The 18,189-nt window shown below is 43.7% G+C and overlaps 1 pseudogene; it reads right to left on the reverse strand.

Moving 5' to 3' along the window:
• Positions 1-1,234: 1,234 nt before the first annotated feature.
• Positions 1,235-6,589, reverse strand: LOC111154027 (annotated as a pseudogene).
• Positions 6,590-18,189: the final 11,600 nt, after the last annotated feature.

An 18,189-nucleotide genomic window follows, 5' to 3' on the forward strand; every position in this document is an offset into this window, starting at 1 on the left:
TAGCTTGTATAAAAGAGTTCTATTTGGATACATTTTCAAAGAAAATGTTGGAACTGTCACTCAAATTTTGAAGCGTTAGAAACATAAACATCAAGAGATCTTCCAGATTATGTTCCCATTTGACCCTCACCTTCTTCCTGGCAATGAGACTGCACCCAAAGCTAGAACATCAGCAGAAAGCAGTCTTCTCATTAGACCTCAGATTTTAAAAAATGCAGAACTTTGTTATGTTCTCCCTGTGTGGGTAAAGTGAAAATGACTTTTCTCAGAGCAGCTGTTTCATCCAGGGTCTGCCTGATGTGATACTGGTCTGGTAGCAATGTTCACAGGCTCCAGACAGTACTGTCTGACCTAGATCCACCTGCGAATTGTTTTTCTTCCAACCACTTACTCGCTTTAGAGTCCCCTGACACAGCCTCAAAAAGGCCATGGAGGAAAAAAAAAAGTCTATTTTCAACACATGCTACAGTGACATGCAAAGTGATACCCAGCCCCCACCCCCCACCCATGTCCTGCCAAGTCCTAAGATGATTTGTCTTCACAATGCAACCTGTCTTAAATCCACTAACTTTAACAATGGTTCTGGACAAGTTCATTTTGAATACCACTTATGAAAGATCATATCATTGACATTGATTATTATTGATGATTAGCCTCTAAGCCATAATGTGTTCTCTTCCTGAGAATGTGTATTTCATGATAGGTATCATGAAATATATTTTCCTTGAAGATGTCTGTACTTGTTCCCATCTTTTCTATCTTCTCCTGATATTTTCAGGAGCTTATTTTTATACCATAATGATTAATATGACTATTGGCTGAGGCTGTATTTAATCTGTAAATCAATCCCCCAAATAAAAGCACATTTTTTCTATTTACAGTGAAAAGTCAAAGCAAGCCCCATCTTTAGTCCTAGCTATATAAATCACATGACCCCTCCTCTATGGAGATATGAATGAAGGAATATCTCCTATGGGAGAAAAGGATGCAGTAGTACCCAATAATAAGGCATGTATTTTGGTAAGTACTATTTTTTATTTGCAATTCAAAGATGTGCTTCTGAATATTAGATACGATGACTTAAAAAAAAAAAAAAGTAACGGAAGTCTTTTTCTACCTGGGTGCCAATCAAAAAAAGAACTGTCTTTTTTTTTTTTTTTTTAAGGAGTGAAATAAATGCTGGGTGCTAGTTTTATGGTTTTATTAACACAAATGTGATATGCACACAAGCTGTCTATTCATTTTCTCCACTGCACAGCCTGGCGTCGGGACTGGTGACTCTGATTGCCAGCTGGGCTGTTTTGTCCACATCTTTGTGGTTCTTGGAGGAGACATTGTGAGCAGTCTCTGCACAGTCAGCTTTGTTGCACATCAACAGCACTTCCAGCTCCTTGACGTTGTGGAGTAGGAACTTCCGGAAGCCACTGGGCAACATGCGCTTTTTTGTCTTGTTGCTTCCATAACCAATGTTGGGCATCAAGATCTGGCTCCTGAATCTTCTGCACACCCTATTGTCAATGCTTCTGGGTTTCCACCAGTTGTGCTTAATTTGACATATTGGTCTGACGGGTTCCGGATGAACCTCTTGGTTCTCTTTTTAACGATTTTTGTACTTCACCAGAAGTCTGAGGGCAACCGTGATGCCATTGACTCGAAGCTCATGGTGGTCAGTCTGTTGTTAGGTGGTCGGGCAGCAGCAGCAACCCCAAGACCAGAAAACCAGTAAGAGATGGCTGTCACCTCCGCAGGCAGTGCCGAGGAAGAGAGGGGAGGGAACTCAGTCCTTTTCAAAAAAAAATTTAAGTTTAAATTATAGTTAGTTAACAGTCAGTGCAATATTGGCTTCAGGAGTAGAATTCAGTGATTCGTCACTTATATACAACACCCAAGGCTCATTATAACAAGTGAAGAACTCAGACCTGAAATATGAGTTATATATCTTACTATACTATTTAATTAAAACTGGTTATAACACTTCATTATAATGTCTTATATTTTCTGGAAAGAGAAACTTACTCAAATTTTGTTTAGCTGGAGTTTCCCTGAGGCTTTTGGAACTCTTTGGTAAAGTGAGTGTTTTTAAGCTACTCTTGCACTAAGGCAAACAACATGGAAATAGTGTTGACAAAAAATACAAAGTTTCTTAAAAAGGAAGAAAGAAAGAAAAAATTAGAAACCTTTCAAATGAAGTCTTCACGTTGGGCAGCATCCGATGATGATACTTAAACTAGACCAAGTGATGTAGGCAAGAACTTCAATGGAGAGGCAGGAGAAGTTCCCCCACGATAATTTGGGGCTAATCTCAAACATAGAGAGTCACTTTCTCTTCACTACCAGACCGATAAAATTTCTGGAATGTTTCAGCTAGAGAGAATTTCAAAGATACTTGGCTCAACAGTGAAATTTTAGGGTGGGCAGCCAAGCTTAAAAAAGTTAAGCAACTACTCCTGATCTGTTAGTTTCAATTTGGGGGCAAGAAGCCACATATCCTGATGTTTAGGCCACCATTTTCCAACTGACACCACCGAATAATTGGATTTCTGTGATGGAATCTCTCTTCATAGCTCTCAGATAGGGAGGAAAAGGGCAAAATCCAGTTCTTTTAAGCTGTGGCCCAAAGAGTAGATCTCAATCTGTTTGTATACAACTGGAAATATGTGATTATGTGGCTCCCCAAGGCCAAGTTTGCCTTGCCATAGGCCAGAAAATACACTGGGACTTCATCCTGGCTAGATGTCCAGGCCCCTCCGCACAGAATTCAGCTAATAGTGCAGTTACCCAAAAAGTGTGGGCTCAGGGGTGTTGGATCAGAAAACTGCAGACTCTCCCGGAATTTTTCTTTAGAGTATTTAGCCTTTATTATTATGGCTAGAAGGAGGAAAATTTCAGCAAGGGTTAAAATTTTAGCCACAGGGAGGAACAAAGAGCTCCTGTGACCTCTGAGATTTCCTACAATATCACTGGATGCTTTCCCTGAGAACTTTTTTTACAACTCAGATGCTAAAACCAGCTGCTTTCAGATATCTTTTGCTACTCTCAAGGAACATGATCTAAATATGAATCATCACAGGCACCAAGACCTTGGCTAGAAAATCTTCCTAGTGACATAATATCCTATTCCCTGAGTGATGCCAGAGGAATTCTTTCCACAGCTTCTTCCTCAGAGAGAGGCAATAGGGCATAGTGGAAAAAGCTCTGGCTTTGGCTACCGCTGAAGTATTCATCCTGACTCAGCCATTTATGGGCTGTGTGACCTATGATAAGCAAAATAATTTCCCAGAGCTGCAATGTCCAATCTAAAAATGGAGATAATGTTATGTACCTCCGAAGGTAGTGAAAAAGTAGAAATAGTACATATAAAGTACTCTAATACAGTAGATTCTAGATATTATAACTTGTAACTATGACGCATAGGTTGAGTGTGATTACTAGAATGGAGCACCATCTCTCTATAAGGTAAGCTTGTGAGATTTACTACCCCACCAAATCCTACACATGGATCAGAGCATGTGTGCATTGGGGGTGGGAGTTTATATGAGAGAAGGCAAGAATAAGAAACAAGATCTGCGGTGCCTGGGTGGCTCACTCCGTTAAGGGTCCAACTCTTGATTTTGGTGCAAGTTATGATCTCAGGGTGGTGTGACTGAGCACATGGGCTCTGTGCTGAGTGGGAGGGGAGGGTCTGTTTTACTTCCTCTCTCTCAGCCAACCCCCCCAAATAAATTAAATAAAAAAATTTTAAAAGATTTTATTTATTTATTTGGCAGACAGAGATCACAAGTAGGCAGAGAGGCAGGCAGAGAGAGAGGAAGGAAGCAGGCTCCCTGCTGAGCAGTGAGCCCGACGCGGGGCTCGATCCCAGGACCCTGGGATCACGACCCGAGCCGAAGGCAGAGGCCTTAACCCACTGAGCCACCCAGGCGCCCCTAAATAAATCTTTTAAAAAAAATCTTATTTATTTATTTGACAGACAGAGATCACAAGTAGGCAGAGAGGCAGGCAGAGAGAGAGGAAGGAAGCAGGCTCCCTGCTGAGCAGAGAGCCCGATGCAGGGCTCCATCCCAGGACCCTGAGATCATGACCTGAGCCGAAGGCAGAGGCTTTAACCCACTGAGCCACCCATGCACCCCAAATAAATAAATCTTTTTTTAAAAAAAAAAAGAAAGACCTAATTTTCACCTTTTTTTTTTTAAACTAAGGTGTTAGTATTCTCTTTTCCCCTTACCTTTCTTGTTACTTACTTTACTGAGAATGCCTCTGTAGTTTCCCCATTAGATATGATATTTGATGTAAATTTCTGGTAGATAACTTTTACCTCATAAGGATAATTTGTTTTCTTTTTAAAATTTCTTTTCTATCTTGAATTTGTTAATTAAAAGAACCAGGGTATGGGTTTAGCTTTACCAAATGTTATTCCTTTGAGATTATCATATAGGTCTTTTTTTTCTCATTTGATCTGGTAATTAATTAATCTAATTACATTCCTGGGATATATCCTACCTGATCAGAATGTATCACTCTTTCACTGTACTACCAGTTAGAGTGGCCAGTAATGCTGGCGGCAAAGATTTGCACAAACAAGTAGAGCAATAAGGCTGGGCCTTTTAAGGGATTTTATGATGTGGGTTGCAGTTGTGCCCACAGGGGAGGGTTTGTAAGAAGGGTCAACTCTTGGCCAGGTAGAGCAGGGGTAACAAGTTTCAGAGTTGGGGGGTGGGGGGTGGGGGTGGGGAAGCCTCTGTCCAGGGCCCTTCCGGAATGTGTGTTGTGGTTTGGCTAGAGAGGAATATGTTCTGTAGTTGTCTATTTTCTGAGGATGAGGGGCTCCATGACCTGGAAAAACAAAGAGTCAGGGCCAAGTACAGACACCCTTGAGTTTTATCAGTAAGCTTGGCTGGGGAGGGGTTTTTGAATAGAACCCTTTCGCTACCAGAGTCAGAGTCATAGTGGTTCATGAAGAGCTCAAGAAGTGGCTTCATACACAGAATTAGGGCCTTCATTTCTTCAGTTCTCACTCTTCTGTGATTTTTCCAATATCCCCTAGCTCTCAAGAGCACCTTTTCATGGTCCTTAGAAAGCTGGAGTTAGAAAGCAGGAGTACTGGTTTGTTGTTGTTGTTGTTGTTGTTGTTTTTCCATGCAGTTGCATACTTTCCATAGCTGGGTCTGGCTCAGGAACAAAGGGTAGAAACAAAAGAGGGAGAAAACGATAGAGTTTCCTTCAACACTGTTCAGATCACAGGGACTCCTTTTCTCAGTTCTCATGTAATAAAGAAGGATTTTCTCCAGATTTTAGGTGCATGCAACTCATCACAGCTGCTTTGTTGCAAGAGTTGTGGCTTTATGACTACACAGGGCAGGGTCAGGAGATTACTAAAAGAAAAAAGTGGGAGATTTTCTTCAAATTCACAATCCCCTACCTGGTCCTCCAACTAGAAAAGAGAGGTTTCTCTGGGAGCTAGTCTGTTGACACATGCTGTGTAGTTCCAGGATTTGGGTTTGTCCTAGAGTCTGAATTAAAAGACTGGAGTAGAGGGGCACCTGGGTGGCTCAGTGGGTTAAGCCGCTGCCTTTGGCTCAGGTCATGATCTCAGGGTCCTGGGATTGAGTCCCGCATCGAGCTCTCTGCTCAGCAGAGAGCCTGCTTCCCCCTCTCTCTCTGCCTGCCTCTCTGTCTACTTGTGATCTCTTTCTGTCAAATAAATAAATAAAATCTTTGGAAAAAAAAAAAAAGACTGGAGTAGAAAAATAAAAACCGGAAAACTCACTATTTTAATAGTTGTTAGATGATTTTAGAGAAAGATATAGAGTGAGGTTTATTCATTTAAGGCAAAAGTAGAAGTGCCTGAAGTCTAGATTTGAACCATCTAACCCCCTGACCAGATTAAGATGATACAGATTCTTAGTGGGGCAGTGGTCTGGTGGAGCAAATGAAAACCCTCTTGGGAGAGACTCTCTCATAATCCTAGAGCTCCATTTATTTTTATAATTTCTGATATGGAATAGCTGCACTCAATAAAAAAAGGCCCATGAAGAGACACAAGAAGATAAAAAATGAGAAACAACAGACAATAAAGAAGACCCACAGAGTACAGACACTGACTTTGAAATAACCGCTAACATGGTCAAGGAAAAAATATATGGTTATAAAGTTGTCCCTCATATTCTCTTATAGCTTTAATATTCTCTGTATCTACAACTTGGTCTTCCTTTAGAAGACTGGCAAAATGCGGCTGCCTTTTTGTTTTGTTTTTCCCTGCGAAAACATTTATTTTTCCATTTGGCCTAGGTGTGGGAAAGGTCTTGGCGCGCTGAAAAGCTGTCTAGTGGCTGCATTGAGAGGCTCAGGCAGAAGCTCCGACACCGGGGGGACATGAGGGGGACACTACCGGGGCTCCTCAAAGCCTGCTGGGCTCCAGAGGCTCTGGTTGTGCTTGAGAGCTGAGACAGGGGGCCGCCATCTTCCTGACGGGGTCACCTCTTCACCCCGGAAGTGGTTCTCCTGGAGCTCACAGACACAGGGGCCTGCGCCGGCAGGGCACACCCGAGGGCTCTGGGCGGGCACCCCTCATGTTCTTCTCCAGAACCATGGTGGCTTCTAGGGCGGCCTGGGGGCCACCCCAGTCCTCGGTGGAGGCCTTGTGCAGGTCCTGGAAGAGGGCGCAGCCCCGTGCTGGGTTGGCGCCTTCCAGAGACGCCCGCCTCCTTGCGCTTCTCCTCAGGCGATTCTGAAGAAGTGGCTGCGCGGTGCAGAGCCACGTGGAGGCGGCGGACACCGGAGCCCCGAGACAGGTAGGCTGGCACCGGGCCGGTGAGCGTCGCGAGTGGGGTGCATTCGGGCTCCGCCTGGTCGGACTAGTCCTGACTTATCCGGGTGTGCAAGCTTGGCGGGCACGAGCGAGCGCGTGGGCCGGTGCCTCCGGGGAGGCTGGCTGCGGACGGGCTTCTCGAGGTCGCCACTGGGAAGGAGGGTGGAGGGTGGTCGGAGGCTAGACCAAGGGGCGTCTGGGGTCTGTGCCGCCCACACCCTGAGAAAGCCAGGGGCAGACAGGCCTCACTTTCGGGCGCACCGCCCGCCCTTCTACTAAATGGGTTGAGTTCGCTGTATGGGAGTGTGGGAGAATCCCTTTAGAAGAAAAGAATGTGGGATGCGTGGGAAGCTCAGTCAGTGAAGCGTCTGCTTGGGCTCGGGTCCTGGGATGGAGCCCCACACCGGGTTCCTTGCTCAGCGGGGAGCCTGCTTCTCCCTCTGCCTGCCGCTGTCCCTGCGTGTGCTCATTCCCTCTCTGACAAAATCTTTAAGGAAAAAAAAAAAAAAGGAAGAAAAAGTGTTACAAAGTCAGCGACCTTTCCAGAATAAACAGTACTATGGCCTGTTTGGAGTAGAGTAGACGAGTTAGAGTCAGTCTAACTAGTAGACTAGTTAGAGTCACTTTTACCTGGCCCATATTTTTTATTTCTAAAATTTTATTTACTTTCATATTTTGAGATTTTACTTTTAAATAATCTCTACACCCGAGGTGGGGCTCAGACTCGCAACCCGCAGATCAACAGTCGCATGCTCTACAGGATGAGCCAGTCAGGCGCCCCTAGAGCTAAATCCAGACTTTTTTTTTTTTTTTTTTAATTCATCTTACCCATTTGGACTATAGTCTCCAGGTTATTTGAGTGCCCTCTTTTTCTGAGAGTACATTTTCTTCAGAGAGTGTTACCTTTGTTTGGTGATTTGTTTGTCTTAATCTTCCCTTCTGTCCTGCCTCATCTTAATTTTGTGAATTTTCTTCTATCCCTTGGAAAGGCTTAGGATTCCCCTAGAGGTGGCCCTCTTACTTGCCTCAGGTAACACTAAAAAGGGAAAAGGTTTTTAAATTTACTCAAATTTGTTGCTACTATTACAGAACTATCATATATCCTGGTGAGTGTCAATTGTGGATTTCAGTCAAAATTAGTTCAAAGGAACTGATACTCCAGCAGTAGCAGAATTCAGGAATAAAGGAGTTTTGTATTTGTAAAAACCACGGTACTCTGCTTGGCTCATCTTGCTCCTGGCTTTGGGTGTTCAGGGCGTGAAGCGTGGCTGTAAGAGCACAGCACTGCCCTGTCATGGGGCTTTGTTCGTAATGGAGGTGACTGAGAAGAGGCCAGTGGCTGTGGAGCACTGTACATTGAGTAATTTCAGAGCAACTTTCTTTGAATATGGTTTCTCTTTTTTTTTTTTTTAAAGATTTTATTTATTTATTTGACAGAGAGAGATCACAAGTAGATGGAGAGGCAGGCGGAGAGAGAGAGAGGGAAGCAGGATCTCTGCCGAGCAGAGAACCCGATGCGGGACTTGATCCCAGGACCCTGAGATCATGACCTGAGCCGAAGGCAGCGGCTTAACCCACTGAGCCACCCAGGCGCCCTGAATATGGTTTCTCTTAAGTAAAAACAGGTACATAACTGGAAATGCATCTCCCCACTCCCATTGCCTTTCTTACCACAGTGTCCAAATAGTATCTGCTGATATATAAATTATATACTCTTTTCAGACAAATGCAGTATTTTAAATAATTTGCTGCATGATTAATTTTAATTTTTTTATCCCTTCTGTTTGAACATTTTCTTTACAGTAACATGGTTAATCATGGCACATGATATGATTTATGTGCTTTACATGGGCATTGCTCAGAATTTGTCTGTTCTCTCGGTTGAGGTACTTCTACATCCAGGTGTCTTTAGCTAAAATCCCAAGTGATGGACATGTTCCATCTACATGGTTACTTTCTTGATTTCTTTTTAGAGGATTTTCAAACATGGTAAGGTGTGGAGTACTGTGAGCTGTCCTTCCATCTATCCCACCACCTCTCTTCCTTTTATTATTCGATTATTACTTATGAAGGGCTTATTTATGATCTAAATAAGATATAAAACCTGAGTCAGAGATGCCTGGGTGGTGCATTCATTTCAGTGTCTGACTCTTGGTTTCAGCTCAGGTGGTGACTCAGGGTTGTGAGATTGAGGCCCGCATCCAGCTACATGCTCAGTGCAGAGTCTGCTTGGGAATCTCTTTCTCTCTGCCCGTTCTACTCATGCTCTCTCTCTCTCTTTCACTTTCTCCACAATAAATAAATCTTAAAAAGAAAGTTAAACCCAAGCCAAAACATTTTGTTTTTTCAAAAAACAGATGATGTGGGTGATTGGAGCTATAAAATGAATGACCCCAGGTGTAGCACTGGGGAGGGAAATCAGTACCCCCTAGTTAAGGAGATGAATCCTTTGCCTGGAATGAGTCTGGAAATTTCTAGCTTTACTCCTGAATTCCCTCAAGAGTTTTGGTTCATACTCAGATGTATGAACAAATCCATACACAGCAGAGGGCGCCCCTGTATAACACTAAAGCCCCAGGGCCACTGATCAGCTCTGCAGTTAACTGGGTTTGTGCTCAGTTCTTATAGATCTGGTGATAGCTGTTCAACAAACATCTGCTGAGTGTTTATTATGTGCCAGGCACATATACACTTTAGGCACTTCAGACAGAAAGATGAATTTGGCTCAGTTCCTGCTCTCAAGAAACTTACATGCAGCCGAGTAGGGGAGATGAGAATATGTGCTAACTAAAAATCACAACAGCTAACATTTATTTTCCACTTACTATGCTTCACACACCATGCTAAGGGTTTTGCCTTCATAGTCTCATCTATTATTCATGAGATTTCTAGAAGTCAGGTACTGTTGTTATGGCTGGCACCACACTGTGAGCAGTGTTGTAACTAAGAAATAAGAGTGCTTGGGAAGAAATAAGAAGGACTTAAGTCTACTGAAGGGAGTCAGAGGGGAAAGAAATAAGACAGTGACATTAGCCTTTCCTGAACTGTGAGCTGCTTTAGCGGGCAGACTATGTTTTATTCAGTTTTAAAACTTTAGTGCCTAGCCTTCGATAAATACCTCATGATCGAAAGAATAATGTTTGAGCTTGATCTTGAATGATGAGATTTTTCACAATATAGGAGAGAGGAAAGGGCCTTCTAGGCAGTGGGTACAGCATAACAAAGGCAGTGAGATATGATTGTAAAACAGGGCATTTCAAGTACTTTGGGATGAAGGAATATCAGAGTACAAGGTAGGGAGAAGTTGGAAAGTAGGCTGGTGTCTCAACTATGCTGTGTAGTAAGTCACTATAAGCTTTGTTGTGTAACAAATTACCATAAATATAGTATTTTAAGCAATCAGTATTAATTATTTTTTTTATGAGGGTACAGGGCAGTTGGGGAAATAAAAAAATTTTAAAAGATTTTATTTATTTATTTGGCAGACAGAAATCACAAGTAGGCAGAGAGGCAGGCAGAGAGAGAGGAAGGAAGCAGGCTCCCTGCTGAGCAGTGAGCCCGACGCGGGGCTCGATCCCAGGACCCTGGGATCACGACCCGAGCCGAAGGCAGAGGCCTTAACCCACTGAGCCACCCAGGCGCCCCTAAATAAATCTTTTAAAAAAAATCTTATTTATTTATTTGACAGACAGAGATCACAAGTAGGCAGAGAGGCAGGCAGAGAGAGAGGAAGGAAGCAGGCTCCCTGCTGAGCAGAGAGCCCGATGCAGGGCTCCATCCCAGGACCCTGAGATCATGACCTGAGCCGAAGGCAGAGGCTTTAACCCACTGAGCCACCCATGCACCCCAAATAAATAAATCTTTTTTTAAAAAAAAAAAGAAAGACCTAATTTTCACCTTTTTTTTTTTAAACTAAGGTGTTAGTATTCTCTTTTCCCCTTACCTTTCTTGTTACTTACTTTACTGAGAATGCCTCTGTAGTTTCCCCATTAGATATGATATTTGATGTAAATTTCTGGTAGATAACTTTTACCTCATAAGGATAATTTGTTTTCTTTTTAAAATTTCTTTTCTATCTTGAATTTGTTAATTAAAAGAACCAGGGTATGGGTTTAGCTTTACCAAATGTTATTCCTTTGAGATTATCATATAGGTCTTTTTTTTCTCATTTGATCTGGTAATTAATTAATCTAATTACATTCCTGGGATATATCCTACCTGATCAGAATGTATCACTCTTTCACTGTACTACCAGTTAGAGTGGCCAGTAATGCTGGCGGCAAAGATTTGCACAAACAAGTAGAGCAATAAGGCTGGGCCTTTTAAGGGATTTTATGATGTGGGTTGCAGTTGTGCCCACAGGGGAGGGTTTGTAAGAAGGGTCAACTCTTGGCCAGGTAGAGCAGGGGTAACAAGTTTCAGAGTTGGGGGGTGGGGGGTGGGGGTGGGGAAGCCTCTGTCCAGGGCCCTTCCGGAATGTGTGTTGTGGTTTGGCTAGAGAGGAATATGTTCTGTAGTTGTCTATTTTCTGAGGATGAGGGGCTCCATGACCTGGAAAAACAAAGAGTCAGGGCCAAGTACAGACACCCTTGAGTTTTATCAGTAAGCTTGGCTGGGGAGGGGTTTTTGAATAGAACCCTTTCGCTACCAGAGTCAGAGTCATAGTGGTTCATGAAGAGCTCAAGAAGTGGCTTCATACACAGAATTAGGGCCTTCATTTCTTCAGTTCTCACTCTTCTGTGATTTTTCCAATATCCCCTAGCTCTCAAGAGCACCTTTTCATGGTCCTTAGAAAGCTGGAGTTAGAAAGCAGGAGTACTGGTTTGTTGTTGTTGTTGTTGTTGTTGTTTTTCCATGCAGTTGCATACTTTCCATAGCTGGGTCTGGCTCAGGAACAAAGGGTAGAAACAAAAGAGGGAGAAAACGATAGAGTTTCCTTCAACACTGTTCAGATCACAGGGACTCCTTTTCTCAGTTCTCATGTAATAAAGAAGGATTTTCTCCAGATTTTAGGTGCATGCAACTCATCACAGCTGCTTTGTTGCAAGAGTTGTGGCTTTATGACTACACAGGGCAGGGTCAGGAGATTACTAAAAGAAAAAAGTGGGAGATTTTCTTCAAATTCACAATCCCCTACCTGGTCCTCCAACTAGAAAAGAGAGGTTTCTCTGGGAGCTAGTCTGTTGACACATGCTGTGTAGTTCCAGGATTTGGGTTTGTCCTAGAGTCTGAATTAAAAGACTGGAGTAGAGGGGCACCTGGGTGGCTCAGTGGGTTAAGCCGCTGCCTTTGGCTCAGGTCATGATCTCAGGGTCCTGGGATTGAGTCCCGCATCGAGCTCTCTGCTCAGCAGAGAGCCTGCTTCCCCCTCTCTCTCTGCCTGCCTCTCTGTCTACTTGTGATCTCTTTCTGTCAAATAAATAAATAAAATCTTTGGAAAAAAAAAAAAAGACTGGAGTAGAAAAATAAAAACCGGAAAACTCACTATTTTAATAGTTGTTAGATGATTTTAGAGAAAGATATAGAGTGAGGTTTATTCATTTAAGGCAAAAGTAGAAGTGCCTGAAGTCTAGATTTGAACCATCTAACCCCCTGACCAGATTAAGATGATACAGATTCTTAGTGGGGCAGTGGTCTGGTGGAGCAAATGAAAACCCTCTTGGGAGAGACTCTCTCATAATCCTAGAGCTCCATTTATTTTTATAATTTCTGATATGGAATAGCTGCACTCAATAAAAAAAGGCCCATGAAGAGACACAAGAAGATAAAAAATGAGAAACAACAGACAATAAAGAAGACCCACAGAGTACAGACACTGACTTTGAAATAACCGCTAACATGGTCAAGGAAAAAATATATGGTTATAAAGTTGTCCCTCATATTCTCTTATAGCTTTAATATTCTCTGTATCTACAACTTGGTCTTCCTTTAGAAGACTGGCAAAATGCGGCTGCCTTTTTGTTTTGTTTTTCCCTGCGAAAACATTTATTTTTCCATTTGGCCTAGGTGTGGGAAAGGTCTTGGCGCGCTGAAAAGCTGTCTAGTGGCTGCATTGAGAGGCTCAGGCAGAAGCTCCGACACCGGGGGGACATGAGGGGGACACTACCGGGGCTCCTCAAAGCCTGCTGGGCTCCAGAGGCTCTGGTTGTGCTTGAGAGCTGAGACAGGGGGCCGCCATCTTCCTGACGGGGTCACCTCTTCACCCCGGAAGTGGTTCTCCTGGAGCTCACAGACACAGGGGCCTGCGCCGGCAGGGCACACCCGAGGGCTCTGGGCGGGCACCCCTCATGTTCTTCTCCAGAACCATGGTGGCTTCTAGGGCGGCCTGGGGGCCACCCCAGTCCTCGGTGGAGGCCTTGTGCAGGTCCTGGAAGAGGGCGCAGCCCCGTGCTGGGTTGGCGCCTTCCAGAGACGCCCGCCTCCTTGCGCTTCTCCTCAGGCGATTCTGAAGAAGTGGCTGCGCGGTGCAGAGCCACGTGGAGGCGGCGGACACCGGAGCCCCGAGACAGGTAGGCTGGCACCGGGCCGGTGAGCGTCGCGAGTGGGGTGCATTCGGGCTCCGCCTGGTCGGACTAGTCCTGACTTATCCGGGTGTGCAAGCTTGGCGGGCACGAGCGAGCGCGTGGGCCGGTGCCTCCGGGGAGGCTGGCTGCGGACGGGCTTCTCGAGGTCGCCACTGGGAAGGAGGGTGGAGGGTGGTCGGAGGCTAGACCAAGGGGCGTCTGGGGTCTGTGCCGCCCACACCCTGAGAAAGCCAGGGGCAGACAGGCCTCACTTTCGGGCGCACCGCCCGCCCTTCTACTAAATGGGTTGAGTTCGCTGTATGGGAGTGTGGGAGAATCCCTTTAGAAGAAAAGAATGTGGGATGCGTGGGAAGCTCAGTCAGTGAAGCGTCTGCTTGGGCTCGGGTCCTGGGATGGAGCCCCACACCGGGTTCCTTGCTCAGCGGGGAGCCTGCTTCTCCCTCTGCCTGCCGCTGTCCCTGCGTGTGCTCATTCCCTCTCTGACAAAATCTTTAAGGAAAAAAAAAAAAAAGGAAGAAAAAGTGTTACAAAGTCAGCGACCTTTCCAGAATAAACAGTACTATGGCCTGTTTGGAGTAGAGTAGACGAGTTAGAGTCAGTCTAACTAGTAGACTAGTTAGAGTCACTTTTACCTGGCCCATATTTTTTATTTCTAAAATTTTATTTACTTTCATATTTTGAGATTTTACTTTTAAATAATCTCTACACCCGAGGTGGGGCTCAGACTCGCAACCCGCAGATCAACAGTCGCATGCTCTACAGGATGAGCCAGTCAGGCGCCCCTAGAGCTAAATCCAGACTTTTTTTTTTTTTTTTTTTAATTCATCTTACCCATTTGGACTATAGTCTCCAGGTTATTTGAGTGCCCTCTTTTTCTGAGAGTACATTTTCTTCAGAGAGTGTTACCTTTGTTTGGTGATTTGTTTGTCTTAATCTTCCCTTCTGTCCTGCCTCATCTTAATTTTGTGAATTTTCTTCTATCCCTTGGAAAGGCTTAGGATTCCCCTAGAGGTGGCCCTCTTACTTGCCTCAGGTAACACTAAAAAGGGAAAAGGTTTTTAAATTTACTCAAATTTGTTGCTACTATTACAGAACTATCATATATCCTGGTGAGTGTCAATTGTGGATTTCAGTCAAAATTAGTTCAAAGGAACTGATACTCCAGCAGTAGCAGAATTCAGGAATAAAGGAGTTTTGTATTTGTAAAAACCACGGTACTCTGCTTGGCTCATCTTGCTCCTGGCTTTGGGTGTTCAGGGCGTGAAGCGTGGCTGTAAGAGCACAGCACTGCCCTGTCATGGGGCTTTGTTCGTAATGGAGGTGACTGAGAAGAGGCCAGTGGCTGTGGAGCACTGTACATTGAGTAATTTCAGAGCAACTTTCTTTGAATATGGTTTCTCTTTTTTTTTTTTTTTAAAGATTTTATTTATTTATTTGACAGAGAGAGATCACAAGTAGATGGAGAGGCAGGCGGAGAGAGAGAGAGGGAAGCAGGATCTCTGCCGAGCAGAGAACCCGATGCGGGACTTGATCCCAGGACCCTGAGATCATGACCTGAGCCGAAGGCAGCGGCTTAACCCACTGAGCCACCCAGGCGCCCTGAATATGGTTTCTCTTAAGTAAAAACAGGTACATAACTGGAAATGCATCTCCCCACTCCCATTGCCTTTCTTACCACAGTGTCCAAATAGTATCTGCTGATATATAAATTATATACTCTTTTCAGACAAATGCAGTATTTTAAATAATTTGCTGCATGATTAATTTTAATTTTTTTATCCCTTCTGTTTGAACATTTTCTTTACAGTAACATGGTTAATCATGGCACATGATATGATTTATGTGCTTTACATGGGCATTGCTCAGAATTTGTCTGTTCTCTCGGTTGAGGTACTTCTACATCCAGGTGTCTTTAGCTAAAATCCCAAGTGATGGACATGTTCCATCTACATGGTTACTTTCTTGATTTCTTTTTAGAGGATTTTCAAACATGGTAAGGTGTGGAGTACTGTGAGCTGTCCTTCCATCTATCCCACCACCTCTCTTCCTTTTATTATTCGATTATTACTTATGAAGGGCTTATTTATGATCTAAATAAGATATAAAACCTGAGTCAGAGATGCCTGGGTGGTGCATTCATTTCAGTGTCTGACTCTTGGTTTCAGCTCAGGTGGTGACTCAGGGTTGTGAGATTGAGGCCCGCATCCAGCTACATGCTCAGTGCAGAGTCTGCTTGGGAATCTCTTTCTCTCTGCCCGTTCTACTCATGCTCTCTCTCTCTCTTTCACTTTCTCCACAATAAATAAATCTTAAAAAGAAAGTTAAACCCAAGCCAAAACATTTTGTTTTTTCAAAAAACAGATGATGTGGGTGATTGGAGCTATAAAATGAATGACCCCAGGTGTAGCACTGGGGAGGGAAATCAGTACCCCCTAGTTAAGGAGATGAATCCTTTGCCTGGAATGAGTCTGGAAATTTCTAGCTTTACTCCTGAATTCCCTCAAGAGTTTTGGTTCATACTCAGATGTATGAACAAATCCATACACAGCAGAGGGCGCCCCTGTATAACACTAAAGCCCCAGGGCCACTGATCAGCTCTGCAGTTAACTGGGTTTGTGCTCAGTTCTTATAGATCTGGTGATAGCTGTTCAACAAACATCTGCTGAGTGTTTATTATGTGCCAGGCACATATACACTTTAGGCACTTCAGACAGAAAGATGAATTTGGCTCAGTTCCTGCTCTCAAGAAACTTACATGCAGCCGAGTAGGGGAGATGAGAATATGTGCTAACTAAAAATCACAACAGCTAACATTTATTTTCCACTTACTATGCTTCACACACCATGCTAAGGGTTTTGCCTTCATAGTCTCATCTATTATTCATGAGATTTCTAGAAGTCAGGTACTGTTGTTATGGCTGGCACCACACTGTGAGCAGTGTTGTAACTAAGAATAAGAGTGCTTGGGAAGAAATAAGAAGGACTTAAGTCTACTGAAGGGAGTCAGAGGGGAAAGAAATAAGACAGTGACATTAGCCTTTCCTGAACTGTGAGCTGCTTTAGCGGGCAGACTATGTTTTATTCAGTTTTAAAACTTTAGTGCCTAGCCTTCGATAAATACCTCATGATCGAAAGAATAATGTTTGAGCTTGATCTTGAATGATGAGATTTTTCACAATATAGGAGAGAGGAAAGGGCCTTCTAGGCAGTGGGTACAGCATAACAAAGACAGTGAGATATGATTGTAAAACAGGGCATTTCAAGTACTTTGGGATGAAGGAATATCAGAGTACAAGGTAGGGAGAAGTTGGAAAGTAGGCTGGTGTCTCAACTATGCTGTGTAGTAAGTCACTATAAGCTTTGTTGTGTAACAAATTACCATAAATATAGTATTTTAAGCAATCAGTATTAATTATTTTTTTTATGAGGGTACAGGGCAGTTGGGGGTGGTTTGCTGTTCTGGTCAGACTTGGCTGATTTCATGTGGGCTTGGCTGAATTCAGGTGGGCTCGGTCAGAATTCTGTGGTGACCAAATGGGTAGACTAGGGGCTGCTTTGCCTATCGTGGCCTCACCCACACATGTGGTGGTTGGCTGGATGTTGGCTGGTGAATCAAGGTGATTGGGCCTGTCATCATTTAGTAGGCTAGCCTGGGTTTATTCACTTGGCAGTGGGAGGGTTCTGAGGTGAGTAGAAGTGGGCAAAGCCTCTTGAGACCTCAGCTTGTAATTGGTCCTCTGGCATATCTGCCACTTTCTATTGGCCAAAGTTAGTCACAGGCCAGCCTAAATTCACAGGGTGGGGAAGTTGACTCCACCTCTTTTTGGGAGCATCTACAAAGTCAAATTGTAAAGGATGGGTATACAGAGAGGGATGAAGAATTGTGGATGTGTTTGCACTCAATCTCTTGCGGTAAGATCAGATACTAGAGGTTATCTCTATCTGAATACTAAGTATGGACATTATTTTATAAAAATGGGAAGCTCTCAAAGTCATGACATAGATTTGGGCTTTAGAAAGATATCTCTGGTAGTGGTATGATACAAAGTTTGGAGAGGGGAGAGAGTGAAGGCAAGATGCCTTTGAGGTGGGCTGTGGTTTAAACAGAACCCACAACCTTAGTTCACTCCATCTAGTGATCAAGACCACCTCTTCTCTTTTCTGTACCCACCAATTCATTTTTCATAGAGATTTTAGGGTTTGAATTTAAATTTGTATGCCTATGAATTAACTTCAGTGACCTCTGACTTTCTTGTTTATGTGAAATTTCCATCATTTCCTTCTCAGTGGTTGTTCCAAATGCCTTGAGGATGAAATACTGTCTAAGTTACTTTCTTACATAAAAGAAATACAGGTTGTGAGGGATCAAGGAAGGTTTTTGAGCCAGAAGTAATGTGATCATAGATACCACTTGGAAGGTGAGTTTCACAAGGAATAGTAGAATAGATTGATGGAGGAATGTTGTAATAAGGTAACCAATTTGGAACCCGTAGACATAGTTCATGTAGGAATTCATAAAGCCCAGTTTACACAGGGGATGGAGGTGGGGGATGGGAATTGGGAGTGGGAAGGGAGGGATGATCTGGAGGGTACTTCTACTCAGATGGGGATAACGTCTGCAAATAGAGAACAAACTGACTTTTGTCAGTGGGAAAGGTGTGGGGGGATGGACAAAATGGGTGAAGGGCAGTGGGAGATACAGGCTTCCAGTTATGGAATGAGTAGTAAGTCATGGGGATGAAAGGCACAGCATAGGGAATATAGTCAGTAGTATTGTTTCTTTTTCAAATATTTTTATTTATTTATTTGACAGAGAGTGAGTGAGCACAAGCAGAGGAGCAGCAGGCAGAGGAAGAA

Source organism: Enhydra lutris, unplaced genomic scaffold, assembly GCF_002288905.1.
Source record: "Enhydra lutris kenyoni isolate GAN:26980312 unplaced genomic scaffold, ASM228890v2 scaffoldscaffold34, whole genome shotgun sequence".
NCBI classification, from domain to species: domain Eukaryota; kingdom Metazoa; phylum Chordata; class Mammalia; order Carnivora; family Mustelidae; genus Enhydra; species Enhydra lutris.